Raw genomic sequence first — 15,747 nt, 5'->3', positions numbered from 1 at the left:
CCTGGGGGCAGAGACAGGGGAAGGCATGCTTCTGGGTCTGTGGGGGCAGGCTGATGGGATGAAGGAGGGGCTGCTGCTCCGACCTTTCCTGCCCTTGATGGTTAAGATCAGCTCCTGGAGATGGGGGGTGGGTGGTGGGGGAGGACAGTGGAGGAGGATGTGAATGGCCACAGAGGCCAGGAGAGGAGAGACAGATGAGAAGGTGTGGGGGAGGCTGAGGTTGATAGGAAGGAGAGAGCCTAGGCTCAGCCCTTCCTTAGCCCTGGCCTAGCGAGCCATTTGATCCTTGCGCAGGTGTGTGTGTGTGTGTGTGTGTGTGTGTGTGTGTGTGTGTGTGTGTGTGTGTGTGTGTGTGTGTGTGTGAGGGTACCTTCAGAAGTTCTGAAAGGATTGTAACATGGGGGGGATTAAGCAAGTGTGGGGTGCAGGGGCCAGGGCATGTAGCTGGTGGAAGGGGGACTTTCTTGGGACCTGACACCTGGACTTGCTCTCTCAGCCCCCCTGACTCAGCATTCTTACAGCTGAGCTCCTCTCAGGCTGGTCTTTGGGAAGGGGAGGGCTCTCCCCAAGGTCATGGCTTGCTCAAAGCCCAGGGATAGGCCTACAGAAATACTCCTTGACTTGTTGGTGTAGGACCCACAGGGGAATGAATTGTGTAGAGATAAAGTGTGAGATGGAGCTGGGTTCTTAGAAATCTACTAAATGTCAGGCCAGTCATTGTACTGGGCTCTGGGTTTATGTTAGAGGAAGGGTGTCTGGGTGAACCCTTACCCTTTGACCCACTCTGGAAATGTGTAGGACCAGCCAATGGAGGCTAACTGAATCCCCAGGATTGAGGGGAAATCTATGCAAACTCTGTCCCTGTCCCTAGACTGCTGTGGTCAGAACACCCCCCTACCCCATGCACTGGGCCTGGCCCATAAAAGGCTCAGAGGAGTACTGAGTGAATGAAACTGTGTCACCTCACTATAGCTATGAACACACACATATATACACAGGTTGGTGTAGACAGACACATACCAATGCAGACATTCCAATGCAGAGACATGTGTTCACATTCCCACCCCCTCCTCAAACTTACTCCCCCCCCACCCCCAACAGAAAGATCCAGAGCAGACAGACACACAGACACAGAGCTGCTGCCCATCCTGGCTCCTGACTGCAGGGACTGGGGGAGGAGCAGGCCCAAGGAAGACACTTCCCTCTCATTCTTTCTGGACCCCCCTCCCCTCTCCCCTCCTGGGTCTGTTTGGGGAATCCCAGCTCTTGAACAGAGAGGATTTCCTGGCCAGAGGCAGGGAGAAGGAGCCTCCAGATATACACACTCCTTTTCTCACAGGCCCTCCCCTCCTACTCTGACTCTGAGCCTGGCCTGCCACGACCCCTGCCTCAGGGGCTGCTCTTCAGCACCTTCCCCTCTCCTCTAGGCAGCCTTCCTGGCCCTGTTTGGGAGAGACAGGGGTGCAGGTGGGCCAGGGTGACCCGCTCAGGGGCTGCCAGGGTCGGTGTCCTCACCCCTGCAGCCAGACCCCCGGTCCCTGCTACGGGATGTGGGGGTCACTCCCTGCCCTAGCCCCCTCCCTCCATCCCTAGCCCTTCGGCGGGGTCTGGGGTCTCCGGCTTGTCTCCGGGGTGAGGACGCAGCGACTTCGACACCACGTCCACGTGGGCCGCCTTGCCGGGCTAGGGGTCTCTGGGGGGGCACCAGGGCGAGGAGGGGCTGGGGGCCAGGCCATCCGGGGCCCAGCGCCTCCCTGCCCTGGTTTTCCAAGGGGAGGCAGCAGGCAGGCGCCGGACTCGGGAGCCCAGGGCGCAGGGAGCGCAGGACGCCTGGCTTCGGGGAGCAGGCGGGAGGATGAGGGCTAGAGGAGTGAATAACGGGCGGGGGCAGGCGGGGGTAGGAGCGGCGCAGCCTGCGGCCCCCCATTGGCCGCGGGCCGCGTCCGTCCGGGCCGCCTGGCCCAATGAGGCGGCGCGGGGGGCGGGGGCGCGGCGCTGGTGGCTGCCGTCAGTCGCTGTTGCAGGGATGCGGCGGCGGGAGCAGCCGCCCTGACTCCCTCCCCGGCTGAGCATCCTCAGAGCAGGACCGCGGCGGGACTGGGGAGGGAAGGAGAGAGGAAGCACGCGCCAGCTCCTGGCTCCGGGCTCTCCCTGCCCCCCACCCCCCGCCCCCCGCCAGCCGGACCGGGGCCTCAGGCACCCCCAGAGCCAGGTATGGGGGGGCTGCGGCGGAGAGGGGCGGGGGCCCAGGGGGGAGGGGAGGGGGCGGTGCGAGAGCACGGAGGGCGAGGGGGGGGGTGGTGGGAGAGGCCGGGGTCTGACTGTGGGGGCGGGGAGCAGCTGCCGGGGGGGGTGTTTGTGAGAGGGGGTGGGGCTGAGGAGGTCTGGGGGGCTGGAGAGCCGGGAGAAGGCTGGGAGGGGCTGGGTTTGAGGTGGATGGGGGGGGTCGGGGTGCCGGGAGCGTTGAGACATCGCTTCATTGAGAGTCCATGGACGGGGGGCTGATTTAGAGGGTTTTCCCTGGAGCAGGATGGGGGTGCCGGATGTTTGAGTCTTGGAGGACTCCCCCAATCTGCGCCCCCTCCCTGGCGGTGGCAGTGCCGGGAGGGGGAGGGGAGGAGGGGCTGTTGTCTTCTGAAGGGTCTGCAGAGAAGCTGGAGAGGACCGGGATTAGTAGGGAGGGAGGAGAGATCGCAATAGAGGGGAGGGGGGAAAGATTCTGGAGAGAAGGGAGATGGAGAAATCACTGCCTTCCACCAGTGTGGACTGGGAATAACTGGGGGGCGGAGGGAGGAGAGGGATACATGGAATCCGGGAGAGGGGAGGTTACTAGGAAGGAGTTGGAGGTGTCCCCAGGCAGGAAAGGGGGAGATGGACCGAGGTTGAGGCCAGGCGAGACTGGGATGACTGAGAGAAAGGAAGGAAGCTTGTGGTCTGGGGAAAGATGCACGGAAAGAGATGGAGAAAGAGAAGAACTGAAAGCGGGGTGGCTAGGATTGGCCCACGGGGAAATGGGGAGCTCTGGAGGAGCTGGGGTAGAGGAGGAAGGCTGGAGGCTGCGGGGAGGAGAAGGTTATGGCCAGAGGAGGCTGCAGGAGGAGAGGAGAACACAGCACCCTCCCTGCGCTCCCTCCTCGGAGGAGAGGAAGGAGGAAGGGTCCTTGGGAGCCATGGAGAGCAGATCTGGGTCTGAGGAGGGATGCAATTGGGGGTGCTGGCTGTTCTGCTGGGAGGGTGGGAAAGGGCCTCTTTCCTGGGGGTGGGAGATAGCAGATGGTCAAGGGGCTGAGAGGACACTGTGGGCTGGGGTTGCCTAGGCCTGAATCAAGGAGCCTCAAAGTCCTAATGGATCATTAGTCTGGAGGACTTCTGTCTACCACCAAATCTTCCCAGGGCTATGAGGGCCATCCACTGAATGACCCTGGGAAAGGGGGAAATTCAGGGCCTGTGCCTCCGATGCTCCCAGCTCAGCTTTTTCCTGCCCCTGCCCCTCCCCCTCTGTGTGGCCCTCCCCGTCTGTGCCCCTCCCCCTATATTTCCCCACATTAGCACATTAGGAGGGCTTGGTTTGCTTTTTCTGTAGGGAGAGGGCTGGTCTTCTATTTCATTCACCCCCATCTTCTACAGCTCAGGGGGGCTGTGTGTGTGTGTGTGTGTGTGTGTGTATGTGTGACAGAGACAGAAATAAAGACAGAGAGACAGAAATGAGAGATAGAGAGACAGAGACAGAGAGAGAGAAGGAAGAGGGAGGCAGGAGAGCAAAAGAGGGGTCAGGGGTGACTTGCCCAGTACATTGCCACTCCTGACTCTTCTAGGATAGGGGATGCTTCCAGGAGCCCTGGGATCTGAGCTTGGAGGGGATGTGGAACTCAGGATAGGAAAGGGGAGGGGGTAAGGCTAGACTAGCTTCTAGGTGTGGGAAAAGAAGAAGGGTAGCCATTCCGGGTTGGGAGTTGTTCGCTTTCTGGTTGAAGGTATCCTTGAATAAGACCCAGTCAGTCAGTCAGCCAAGCCTCAGAGTCAGAGATCAGGGCTGAGAGCCAGCTCCTTGGATGCCTCTGGCTTGTTCTTGGGGGCTGAAGCCCTTATCCCATCCCTCCCCCTTTAGCAGTAGCCTGGTCCTGGGCCCCAACAAGGAACTCGGGAGATCTCTGCCGTCTTTCCTTTGGGTGGTGTGAAGGATTTCCAGGGTTCAGAGGGCTGGCAGCCCCTTCCTCCTCCAACTGCTTCAGTCCCCACCCCTAGTGACACTGATACAGCCTCACACCCAGACACACACCTACAGGATCTCTTTCTTCTTTCTCTCTCATACACACACCTGTGTATACAATCCTCATCTCATCATGCACACCACCCACACTCGCCCAGACACACACCTCACTCTGCCTGCCACCCACAGGCACTTGGTTCCCCAACACACACACACACACACACACACACACACACACACACACACACACACACACACACACACTCCCCCTACAGGCCCCATAGCCCTGATACACAGGTCTCCCTCAACCACACCCCCAAAGGCCCTCTACCACTCCCTCCTACCCTCTCTACACACATACACACATATACACACACCCAGCTGCAGTTTTTTTTCCCAGCACTTGTGTCCTGGTCTCTATGTGCCCGAGTTGACCAACTTCCCCCTCCCCCCCAACCCCTTCATAGTCCTGGCCTTCTCCTCTCCCCACATACTTGATAATGGGAGGAGAGGGGAAGGGGAGGCTGGTGGCATAGTGGCTGGAGAGTTGGGCCTGGAGTCATTGGGACTTTAGTTCCAATCTGGCCTTAGACACTTAATAGCTATATGACTCACAGCAAGTATTTAACCTCTGTCTGCCTCAGTTTCCATAACTGTAAAATAGTGATAATTATGGTACCTTCTTCCCAGGATCGTTGTAAGGATCAAATGAGATAATTTTTGTCCAGTGTTTAGTATGGTTCCTGGCGTTTAATAAATGTTTGCTTCTTTCTTTTTGCCTTCCTCTGCCCCGCACACCCTGCCCCCTCCCCCCTGCTCCCCTCACCTCATACCACTACACACCCATACAGACCACAGGAAACTAAATGCCACTGTCCCAGTCTTAGGCTTCTCTGGCAGTCTATTGGTAATTCACAGCTAACGCTTTCTCTCCCTCTCTGTCTCTGTCTCTGTCTCTCCTTGTCTCTGTGTCTCCCTATCTATCTCTCTGTCTGTCTGTCTCTTTACTCTCCTTTTCTCTTTATCTTCTCCTCTTTTCCTCTCCTTTCTTTCTCTGTTTCCTCATTTTGTAAAACAAGGTCTTGAGATCATAGATTTAGAGCTGGAAGGTACCCCAGAGGTTATCAAGTCCACCCTCCTTATATTACTAAATGGGGAAACTGAGTCTCAGGAGGGTCAAATGACCCACTCAGAGTCACACAAGTAGTGTCTGAAGGGTGCTTGGACCTTGTAGTGTTGACATTCTCTGATGTTGCTTTGTGGATACCCCATATACATGAATATGAGCCCCTTACACATTCCCAGACACACATCCTTGGTGTACACCCATGCTCACACCCCTGAGTCAGTTGCACACATGCCAGCAACACTTTACTCCAGTCGCATGCGTGCAGTTACAGGGTACATTCACAAACAGCCTGTGTTTCCCAACACATCTTTCCAGAGAACCTAGCCCCAACATGGACAGACTGATTGTTCTCTCTCTCTCTCTGTCTCTGTCTCTGTTTCTCTCTGTCACACACACACAATCTCTCTCTCTTGTCTCTCTTTCTCTCCCACACACAATCTCTCTCTCTCTCTCTCTCTCTCTCTCTCTCTCTCTCTCTCTCTCTTTCTCTCTCTCTCTCATTCTGGTCTACTCCTCCCCACTCCCATTTTAAAGATGGAGAAACTGAAGCCATAGAAGCCAAGGACCTTTCTTATACAAGGTCATACACATCGTAGGCAGTGTGGAACGGTGGACAGAGTACTGGCCTTGAAATGACAAAGACTTGCCTCATACACTTACTAACTGAGTAGTCCTGGGCAAGCTTCCCTGAGCCTCAGTTTTCTCTCTGTAAAATGGGGTTAATTGCCTCCTTCACAGAAGAATGAGGTGATGTAGGTGAAGGGCTTTGCAAACTTTAAAATGATAGTTTGGTCAGGGATTACTATAATTGCTGAGAACTTCCCATCCCCACTCTCGTCACACTTCTCCCCACTCTCCTAGTTCCAATCTCCCACTCACACCTGTTCTTGTGAGCCCCTCACACAATCCCAGGGGTGTGTCCCACCTCCCCATGGCCCTCATATTCCCTACCCTTTTGATCCCTCATGCTCCCTACCCTCTTCCCTCTAACCTTCCCTGGGTAATTCCTCTGACACCCTGGCTGTGCCCATGTGCTGCCAGCCACCCTTTGAGGGTGCTTGGTCTCCCTCCTGGGCTTTGGCATACATATCTCCCCGCATTCTCCTGCCTCTTTCAGCCCACCCATGAGGCAGACCTGACAAAATGCTGCTCCCATGGCCCCCCTGGGGTGTGCCCGAGTGTGATCATGTGTGTGAAAAGACTTCCTCCCCACTCCCACCACCACCCTTAATCCTTCTGTATGTGCAATATACCACTATCACTTATTCATTCAACAAACCTCCATGAAGTGCCTTCTTAGGTCCAGGGCACTGTGCAGGGCATTGCAGGCCATACACAATGACTAAACCCTAGCCTCTGTCCTCAGAGAGCACAGGGCAGAGACTCCATCTCAAGGCAAAAGGTGATATACCAGAGCTAGGATGGATCGCAGGGTCTCAGGTCCAGAGCTAGCAGGAACCCCGGAGGCAGTCTTGACCAACTCCCTTATTGTACAGAGGAGAAAACTGATTTGCCCACCATCACACAAATAATCATCAGAACTGGGAGGAACCATAGCACATATGGAAGGGAAGGAATAAGTATTTATAGGCACTGCCCTAAGTGCTTCTACAAATAGTAAGTGCTGTTATAATCTGTATTTCACAGTTGGAGAAACTGAGGCAAACAGAGGTGAAGTGACTTGCCTAGAGTGACACAGCTAATAAGTGTTGGAGGCTGGATTTGGACTCAGGTCTTCCTCACTCTAGCCCTTGAGTTCTACTCACCGTGCCACCAGCAGCCTCTAGAACACAAAATGCCACAAAGAGAAAAGATCTTAGCCTGTCTGGCCCAACCCCTTTGTTCTGCAGAGGAAGCATGGTTTAAGGATGGGACTTGCCCATGGTTGGACAGGTGGCAAATAGCAAAGCAGACTCCAACTCTAACCCTTTTGATTTCAGCCCTGGTGGGGGATTTGTTTGTGGACTTGAGGTTGGAAGGCTCCCTCCTCTCTCTCTGCTAGTGCTCCCTGCTGGGCCCAGGTGTTCCCAGGGGCTCCTCTCTTTGGGGGAGCAGGGTTGATGGAGACAAATAAGGGGCATAAGGGATGCTACTCATTAGGCTGGATTGACCTGAGGTTTCTTGAAGGCATGACAGGAAACTCAGGTTTTCCTGGGTCCCAACTGGTGTTAATAGGAGGCTTCTTTGCTCCCATCTGGGCTGGAAAGGCCTTGGGGGAGGCCTGGCATTGCCAGGTAGCAAGGCTGTCAGGGGAAGAAAGGCAGTTACGGATGGGTTATTGGCTGTCAGGAGTGTCCTTGGGAACTGGGCCCTATCTGAGATAGCAGCAGCAGCAGCAGCAGCTTTGGAACTGGCCAGAGAGCATCACCCTACCAAGTAGGGGCTCTGACCATGGAGAGAGGATTAGATGGGGGCCCTGCAGAGAGTGTGACCCTACTGGTAGAGTCCAAGGTGGGGCAGGGCATGCTCGAGGAGTTGGGCTCTTTTCTGGATCATGTGACCTTGGGCTAGTCACTTCTCTGGACCATGATGAATTTGGGTTGTATGGCCTCTCATTGGGTTCTCTCCCAATTGGGACACTTTGGTTATGTGGGATGTGGGATTTAAACAGAGGACTGCCAAGAGAGCTGGGTGAAAAAGAGAAGTGAAGCTCCAGGCACCCAGTGCCACTGGCCTTGGCCACTAGAACCAGGATGGCCAGGGGTCAGAGGTAGAGCATGGGTACAGTGTCAGCTTTGGCATGGTGGCCGCTGCTCCAGGCCCTGCAGGGACCCTGAAAATGTGGGAATAACTGAATTTGCAGTAATCACAGATCAGGTCATAGATGCCTTCTGCCCTCCAGAGTAGCTCCTCAGCAGAGTTTACCTACGGAGGAGACTGAGTCAGGAGGAGGGTTTGGGGAGTTCCAACCTGCTGGAGTATGGAGGCAGAAAGTGTGAAAGGGAGGGTGTCCTTGCAGTCTTTGACCTCAGGGTCTGGACCTGCCTTTGGGGCCTCCTTTGAATCTCTGGTGGGCATGAGAGTCATCATGGACATCTGGCTTCCTTGGATCATACTGTGACCTCAACACAAGAGGCCGTCTGGGGTAGCAGAAAGAGGACTGGGCTTGGGGACAGAGATGCTGTGTTCAAATCCCACTCTGCCACTTCTATGACCATCGGCAAGTCATGACCTCTCTGGGCCTCTGTTTCCTTCTCTGAAAAAGAAGCAGGTTGGTCTAGGGTTCTCTAAGTTTCTTTCCAGATTTTACCCTCCAGAGGGGACTGGACCCTCTTGCTGGAGCAGAAAGGGAAGACTTCTGACTGACTCTTTTGCTATAAGGCTCACTGCTAAGTCAGGTGGCATACAGAGGAGGCTGTCCCAGGATGGCAGAGTGCCTCCACTGCATTTCCCTTGGAAAGCACCACAGGGCCTGAGCCCAAGCCCAGATCACAATGGGTCCTGGGCCAGTGGCAAGGCAGGAACCCTGAGTGGAATGCTTCAGCCATCTGGCACTAGCAGCTCATGGCCCAGGTTGGCAGCGAATGTGCAGTGGGGACCACTTCTGTTTGAGCAGCAGGTTACTGGACCCTGTAGGAGAGTCAGGTGGAAGGAGGTGGGGCGGTGAGGCAGTCAGCCCCCAGAGCACTGGGTGTGCCGAGGGTGGGGCTCAGCCTCTGAACTTGGGCCCAGCTCCCAGGGAGTCTTCCTGTGAGTTCATTGGTTGGATTTTGCAGCTGGGCTGGGAGCTGGGGCCTAGCCTCTAAAGAAAGGGCTATCTCTGGGAGGTGATGGCCGGCACACTGCCCACCCCTCTTCAGGAAACTGCCCACTGAAGGGAGGTTTTTCCTTTTGCCTTTGAAATTCTTCACTATCTCCTTTGCTGGGTCATCCTCCATGTGTGGCCCTCCTGCTCGGGTGTAGCCCAGGGCTCCTTCCATGGCCCTCTTCTGGCCTCCCAGCTTTTTCTTGGTGATCTCATGTGCTCTCAGGAGATCAATTATCTCCGGAAGATTCCCAGATTTCTATATCCAGCCTTCATCTCTCTACTGAGCTCCAGCCCTGCGCCTCCAGCAACTGGCTGGACATTTCCCCTGGATGTCCTCTGGGCATCTCCTGCTTAACAAATCGAAAACAGAGTTCACTTGCTTTTTCCCTAAGCTCGTTCCTCTTTCTAACTTGCCTAGTTCTGTCGAAGGCATGAACCTCTAATCGCCTAGTTCACAACTTTGATATTATCCTTGGATCATCTCCTCTTTTACCCCCTTCTCTCCAAACAACCAATTGCTAAAACTTTCTTTAAAGTTTTCACGCTGCCCAGATTCACCAGCCTCACCCTCCCTCCTGCTCTCTATTCCAGAGGGTTATTCCTTATAAATAAACCTTTTTTCTAGAAAAGAAAAAAGTGGAAGAGAAAATAGGTTCAGCAAAAATGGATTAATAGAGCCAAAAAATTGAATATGTCATGCAATGCTCCACACCCACAGACCCCCACTTCTGAAAATGGGTGGGGGGAAGTGTCTTCTTTTATTCTGTCTTCGGGGTCAAGGTGTTTCTGGAAATTTGTCACAGACATTTCATGTTTCTTTGGTTTAGGTTGTTATAGCAATTGTGTCTCTTGATTTCTTTCCTTCTGCATTGGTCTGTGTCTCCATGCATCTCTGGAGTCACCATATTTGTCATCCCTCACAGCTCAATCACCTTCTCTCATCACCTCTGACCTGGACCACTCCAGGTGGTCTTGTCACTTCCAGGCTCTTCTATCTCCAACCTAGCCTCCAAACCAGCTGCCCAAGTGATTTTCTTAAAGTATGAATTTGACCCCTTGGTTCTCCTGATTTTTAGTGGCTGCCTATTGGGCTCTTGGGAGAAGGACCAACTCCTGTGGTTGGCACTGAAAACCCTGGCTGCCACTTGTCTTTGTAGGAGTTCACATTCCTCATTCTGCATTTCAATTCAACTGGTCTCCTCAACTTCATCTTTTGGAATCCCTAGGCTCTCCCTCCCCATTCAAGGCTCAGCTGAGGGGCCACCTCCTCTGAAAGATCTCTGTCACCTACCTCCCCCCAGTCCATCCTTCTGTGTGCACACCTTGTAGTCTTCCAGTGGAAGGTAAACTTCCCGAGGCCAACTTTGTCCAGTTCTTGTCTTTGTATCTCAGGGCCTTTCACAGTGCCTGGCACGAGGCAACACTTGAGCCTAATTGAGCCCAAATGTGTTTCACTGCCCTTCCACTGTTTGCTCAGTTTTGCTCTTTAGGGTCAAGCAGAACCAACCCCATCCTTACCTTCCACCTGAGGGGCCTGGAAGGAGGCTCATGTAAATGGGAGCATCCTCTTGTTCAAGTTCTTTAGTGGAGAAGGCATCATAAGACATGGTTCCCAGCCATGGCCATCCCGGCTGCCCCCTTTGGATGCTCTTTGCCTCATCAATGCCCTTCTTAGATTGTGGTGCTCAGAATGGAGCACTTCTCTCTAGTCATGGTCTAACCAGCATCAGGACTAGGTGAAGTCACTGGATTGGGGGGTGGGGATAATGTAGGGAGAACAGAGAGAGTCTGAGTCTCTCCTGGGTGGGACTTCCTAGTCTGAGAGGCAGGCATGCTTGGAGTGAGTGGGTGAGAGGGAAGAGGAGGGGAGAGGCACTGGGGACAGGGTGAATCCTGGAGAGCTCCCTGGGCTCAGAGAGAGGAGCAGGTGCTGGGAAGATAGGCTGCAAAGAAACACTGGAGGCTGCTTCTGTCTCTTCAGCATATTCTCCAGGGGCCAGGATAGAGAACTCAGGTGTTCATAGTTGTCCCACTGGCTTCCTTCCCTCCTGGGGAAGTATCTGCGCTTGGCTCATAGGCTTCCAGGTTAGGAACCTCAGGAATGAAAAGGGTTTAGAGGCTTCACCTCCTTTTCCCTGACCCTTGCTGGCACTGGTTTCAGTCTGTCCAGTGGGTGGAGAACAAGTCCTGATGGGCTGAGTGTAGGGAACAAGTCCTAGACACTGTCTCATCCTGTCATCTAGGCTCTGTCCTTCACAGTCATACATGGAAAACAGCTGTGCCTTTCAGTGTGCAGGCATGCCTGACCTATGTGTGCGTGCATGCACAGACTTGCTGAGTCACACCTTCACTCAAGCTGGGCTCCTTCCCCTTCCGTAGGCACACAGGTGCCCCCATCAGCCTCATGCCCATAACCACATGCCTAGCACTGGAGGCGGGAACCTGGAGTGCAGAATGATGGGTCAGTTCCAGTGCTGCCTAGGGCTCCTCCAAACCTCTCACCAACCAGGGAATCCAGGGCTTTGACCCATTCCCGTTGGAGATGGGAGCATTGCTCAGCCTTAGTGTTGCTTTATCTCAGATGGAATAGATTGTCAGCGCTCCAAGGGACCTTGGACACTGGAGCAGAGAATGTCAGAGCTGAGAGGAACCTTGGAATTCAGAACATTAGAACTGGAAAGAGAACTTAGAACACAGAATGTCAGAACTGGGGAGGGCTCAGAATACAGAATGGCAGAATATGGAGGGACCTTCAGACACAGAATTAGGCTTATAGCATTTGAGCTGGGAGGACCCTTAGAATATGAAACATCAGGGCTGGAAGGAGAACCATAAAATATCAGAGGTGGAAGGGACCTGAAGCATCTTTCAGCCTGGCCCCCCTCATTTTTCAGATGGAAGGAAATGACTTACCCAAAGCATGTTGACTTCCAAATTGCCTTCCCTCACATCTGTTGAGCCAGAGGAGCCTCGAATAGTTTTGTCATTTCCAGGACATAGATGTGTTGGTTCCCCGCCCTGGTCCACATGCTCCAAACCTTTGGTCCCTTCCCTTATTTCTGCACTGGTACCAGAATCTTGCTGTTCAGCCTGTGGATCTTACCCAAAGGCCCTTCCTCCCCTCATTTCCCTATTCATGGCTCTGGCTGTCAGGGTTTTTCTGTTCTGGGGTGACTCCCCAGCTCTGCACAGGGGCTCTCAGCACAAGTGTTGGAATATGCTGTGTGTGTGTGTGTGTGTGTGTGTGTGTGTGTGTGTGAGATAGAGAGAGGGCTGAAAGGGCCCTCTTGTCCTGCCCTGACCCCCCCCCCCCCCCCCCCCCCCGCCCAACCCCTCACTAAGCTGGGGCATGTGGACAGCAACATGAAATCCCATTCCCTCAGCCAGCAGAAATCAATAGCTAATTAATTCCCTCCCTAAAATAGAGTCCAGAAAGGAGGATGTCAGGTGTGGTGGGGGTGGAGGGAAGCAGACAGACCAAGAGAGTGAGAGAGAGACAGAGACAGAGAGGCAGTTGGTGGTGTTGTGCAGGAAGATCTGAGTTCAAATTCAGGTTAAGACACGTACTAGCTGTATGACCCCAGGCAAGTATTTAATCTTTGTCTGCCTCGGTTTCCTCAACTGTAAATTGAGAATGATAATGCCACCTACCTTGCAGGGTTTTTGTGAGGATCAAATGAGATAATAGTTGTAAAGAGCTTAGCACAGTGCTTGGCAGCACATAGTAGGTGCTCTATAAATGTCTATTCCCTTCCTCCCCTCCCCAGAGAAATAGAAGGCAAGAGAGAGGAAGGACAGGAGAGGGGAGCTCAGTCATTTTTTGAGGTCTTACTGCTAAGCACCTACTGAGTTCCCAGCCCCCTGCCAGGATAGGGAGGGAGACTTCTCTTCTTTCCTAGATTCTGCCTTACATTCTCCTCCCCCTCCCCAGGGACACCCCTCCACCTTCCCTGGAGTGGGGGAGAGACTGGGGGGGGGGAGGGAAGGGCATCAATCAGCTTGGGAGCAGGTGCTGCATTTAATTTGATTGGCTAATTAGCCTGAGCATGTTAATTATCCCCCATTACCCAATGAGGAGGCGAGAAACGAAGTGGCTATATATAACCCCTTGCCAGCCGTCTGGGGGAGTGGGGCCTTGGAGGCTTAGGTCCTGGGTGGCCCCTTGGGAATGTAGGAGGGGGAAGATGATGAAGAGGAGGAAAGATGAGGGGAGATGAAGGGGAGGAGGAGGAGGGGAAAGGATGAAGATGAAGAAGGGGGAACAAGAGAGGGAGAAAGAGGACTGGAGGAGGATGAAGGAGAGAGGGTAGAAGATCAAGGGGGATGAAGAAAATGGAGGAGGAAGAGGGGGAGGAAGGCCAGCCAGAGAAAGGTCTGAGGGGAAAGGCATGACTAGGGTCAGAAGGCCTGGCTTCTGTGGTGGGGTTGGGTCCACTGGGCCAATCCCAACTGTGAGGGGGAAAGGCTGAAGGGGGAGCCTGGTGGGGTGGTGAGCAGTAGAGGAGACCCTGGGCCTGGGGGCTTAGGGTTCTGTCTACCCAAGGAGCAAGTGTAGAAGACCAGCTCCTTTCTCTACTTTCCCCATGCTTTCGAGTTCTCCTCTTGACTCTCCTCCCTCTTTTACTTCATTCCTTTCCTCTTTCCTATATCTCTGTGGGTACTGGGGAGGGGAATAGGGGAGATAACACTGCATTTGAAGGCAGGAGACCTGGGTTCGAATCTCCCTTTCCCCATCCCATTTTAACCATCACATCCCCCTATGAGCCTCAGTTTCCTCCTCTGTAAAACGAAGCGAGTGGACTCAATGTGGTCACTTTCAGTTCTAAATTCCCTCCCCCCTGTCCCCATCTTTCATTTTCATCACACTTTTCCCACTTTCTGCCTCTCATTTTTCTTCCTCTTTCCATATTCCTTTACCCATGACATCACGTCCTTGTCCTTTTCTTCCTGGACTCATCACACCGTTGCTTTCTCCCTACACTGACCACTGATCACCCCATTCTCCTAACCACTGTACCTCTCTGTCCCTTCCCTATTGGCTCCTTTCCTGCACCGTATCTTCTCACATCAGCTCTCATCTACCGCTACTTCCTTTTACATTTTCTCTCCCTTTGTTTCTTTGTGTTCTCTGTCCATCTCCCCTTTGCTCTTTCCTTCTCCTTTCTTCCAGCCCTCTTTCTCTAGATTCCTTGCCCCTCCTCCCTCTCCCCTCCTCTTTCTCCAATCTCTGTCTCCTCCCTGAGTCTCTCCCCTTCCTTCCTTCCTCCCTCCCTCCCTCCCCAAAATAAAATCGATGCAATATTCAGGAGGGTTGTTGGATATAAATAATTACGACTCAGGAGTTTAACGAGATGCAAATTCCCCTCCCTGGCGGTGCGCGGGGTATAAATTGCTCTCTGACAGCCCGTTACAAGGGTAATCATTTCAGAAAGGCAATTTTATGCAAATGAACCTAGTCGCCTAATGGTTGGTGGCTCCCCCAGTACTGGGGAGACTGAGAGAGTGGGATGGGGGGAAGCTGGTGCCATAGGGGTCAGCCCACACCCCAGAAGGAGAAGGTGTTGGGGAGAAGCTAAAGGCTCCTCCAAGTTGGGTACCTGGAGGGGGTGGGACCTTGGGACTAGAAAATGAGAGTGGGAAGGTGGATCATCTATCTGGGGAACTGAGTGTGGCCAGGGAGGGAAAAAGGGATGGTGGGAGGACTGTAACCCTGGAGTTAGAATGCTCCTAGCTCTTGGGAGGCTGGGGGAAGGCGTGGGGAGACTGGAGGCTGGGGAACTGGATACCTGGGTCCTCATTTGCTTCCCTTACCCCTTTTCCTGGACGCTGGTTATCCATTGAGACCATTGATGAATCGGCATTTAATTAATCCCAATGAATTATTTAGCAGCTTCATTATCCAGCCTCAGGGGCTGATGAGAGCTGGTGGTTGGGGGGTGGGGGTGGCTGGGATGTCAGGAAAAGTAGAGGAGTGGCTTGGGGTGCAATCCCATGGCCTTCAAGTTGCTAGTGTCTCTGCTTGTCCTGTCCCCCTGCCAATTATTCCCCAGGTTATCTAAGGGTTATCTCCCTCTGCCTTGGCTCTACTCCCTGGGTCCTATGAATGTAGCCTGGAGGGTCCAGACCTGGAAAGCTCAATTGGGTCCTCACTAACCTCAAAGGTGTCCCTTTATGTGGGAGTTGGGTCTCCCTCTATTCTTGGACTGGGCTTCTGCCTGCCATGGTCCTACTCTCACATCCCACTTACCTCACAACTCCCTGTGTTGCCCTCCATTCCCTCTCTGAGTCCTGCCCCAGACTGTCCACTTGGCTCCCATCTACTTGTCTGCTTCAGGTTGTTCATGTTCCCATGTCTGTTTTCTCCACTCAGACTGTCCTTTCCCTGTGTCTCTCTCCCCTCATCCAATCCTGGGACCATCTGGGTATCTCCTATCGCTCTTCCTTTCTGAGTTTTTCCAGGTTTTCATAGGTCCTCTGTCTTTGTCTCTCCCTCTCTCATCTCTGGCTCCCCCAGACTGTCTGAGTGTTTTTCCTCTTTTATTCTTGGAATTATTAGGGTTCCCCCAAGTTGTTGGAGATGGGTCAGTCTGTCTCTCCAGACTACCCAAGTGGTGCCTCTCAATTCTCATGTGGTTCTCTCACCAGACTGACTGTTGAGTG

The 15,747-nt window shown here is 53.6% G+C and overlaps 1 protein-coding gene across 17 annotated transcripts in view; it reads left to right on the top strand.

The window, feature by feature from the left end:
- The first annotated feature begins 1,996 nt into the window (after positions 1–1,996).
- The window catches only part of NRXN2 (neurexin 2), a 170,456-nt gene continuing 156,705 nt past the window's right edge, over positions 1,997–15,747 (top strand). For all 17 annotated transcript variants that reach the window (XM_072638998.1, XM_072638997.1, XM_072639001.1 and 14 more), the window contains exon 1: positions 1,997–2,212. The gene's annotated coding sequence lies outside the window, so the exon portion shown is untranslated. The remainder of the gene's footprint in view (positions 2,213–15,747) is intronic.

The sequence above is a fragment of the Notamacropus eugenii genome, chromosome 2, assembly GCF_028372415.1.
Source record: "Notamacropus eugenii isolate mMacEug1 chromosome 2, mMacEug1.pri_v2, whole genome shotgun sequence".
Lineage (NCBI taxonomy): Eukaryota > Metazoa > Chordata > Mammalia > Diprotodontia > Macropodidae > Notamacropus > Notamacropus eugenii.
This window is presented reverse-complemented; position numbering and strand designations above follow the sequence as displayed.